We start from the raw sequence: 803 nt of genomic DNA on the forward strand, positions 1-803 counted from the left end.
GGGGAGGTTCTCATTTGTAGAGAAAGGAAGAAAAGAACTCGGAGAAATTGAAAGAAAAAAAGGGGTGCAACACGAGGACTTCCCAAGTGGTCACCCAACTTAGTACTACTCTCGCCCAAGCAAGCTTAACTGCGGAGTTCTAATGGGATCCGGTGCATTAGTGCTGGTATGATCGCACCCGACATTCCATGCGCACAAAATTGGATTTAACGCATGCGGGGCGGCATGATCGAAACGCGATGGGCCCGACATTCCATGCGCACAAAATTGGATTTAACGCATGCGGGGCGGCATGATCGAAACGCGATGGGTGTGAGCGGGGGAGGTTCTCATTTGTAGAGAAAGGAAGATAAGAACTGGGAGAAATTGAAAGAAAAAAAGGGATGCAACACGAGGACTTCCCAAGTGGTCACCCAACTTAGTACTACTCTCGCCCAAGCACGCTTAGCTGCGGAGTTCTGATGGGATCCGGTGCATTAGTGCTGGTATGATCGCACCCGACATGCCATGCGCACAAAATCGGATTTAACGCATGCGGGGCGGCATGATCGAAACACGATGGGCGTGAGCGGGGGAGGTTCTCATTTGTAGAGAAAGGAAGAAAAGAACTGGGAGAAATTGAAAGAAAAAAAGGGGTGCAACACGAGAAATTCCCAAGTGGTCACCCAACTTAGTGCTACTCTCGCCCAAGCACGCTTAATTGCGGAGTTCTGATGGGATCCGGTGCATTAGTGCTGGTATGATCGCACCCGACATGCCATGCGCACAAAATCGGATTTAACGCATGCGGGGCGGCATGATCG

At 50.6% G+C, this 803-nt stretch overlaps 3 non-coding genes across 3 annotated transcripts; all 3 read right to left on the reverse strand.

Annotated features, from left to right (window-relative positions):
* Nucleotides 1–61: 61 nt before the first annotated feature.
* On the reverse strand, nucleotides 62–180 carry LOC111476222. The gene has a single exon (XR_002716981.1). It is a non-coding gene; the product is annotated as a 5S ribosomal RNA (ribosomal RNA).
* A 200-nt stretch (nucleotides 181–380) lies between these two features.
* LOC111476221 lies at nucleotides 381–499 on the reverse strand. The gene has a single exon (XR_002716980.1). It is a non-coding gene; the product is annotated as a 5S ribosomal RNA (ribosomal RNA).
* A 133-nt stretch (nucleotides 500–632) lies between these two features.
* LOC111476223 lies at nucleotides 633–751 on the reverse strand. The gene has a single exon (XR_002716982.1). It is a non-coding gene; the product is annotated as a 5S ribosomal RNA (ribosomal RNA).
* Nucleotides 752–803: the final 52 nt, after the last annotated feature.

Source organism: Cucurbita maxima, unplaced genomic scaffold (genome assembly GCF_002738345.1).
Source record: "Cucurbita maxima cultivar Rimu unplaced genomic scaffold, Cmax_1.0 Cma_Scf06582, whole genome shotgun sequence".
Taxonomy (NCBI): domain Eukaryota; kingdom Viridiplantae; phylum Streptophyta; class Magnoliopsida; order Cucurbitales; family Cucurbitaceae; genus Cucurbita; species Cucurbita maxima.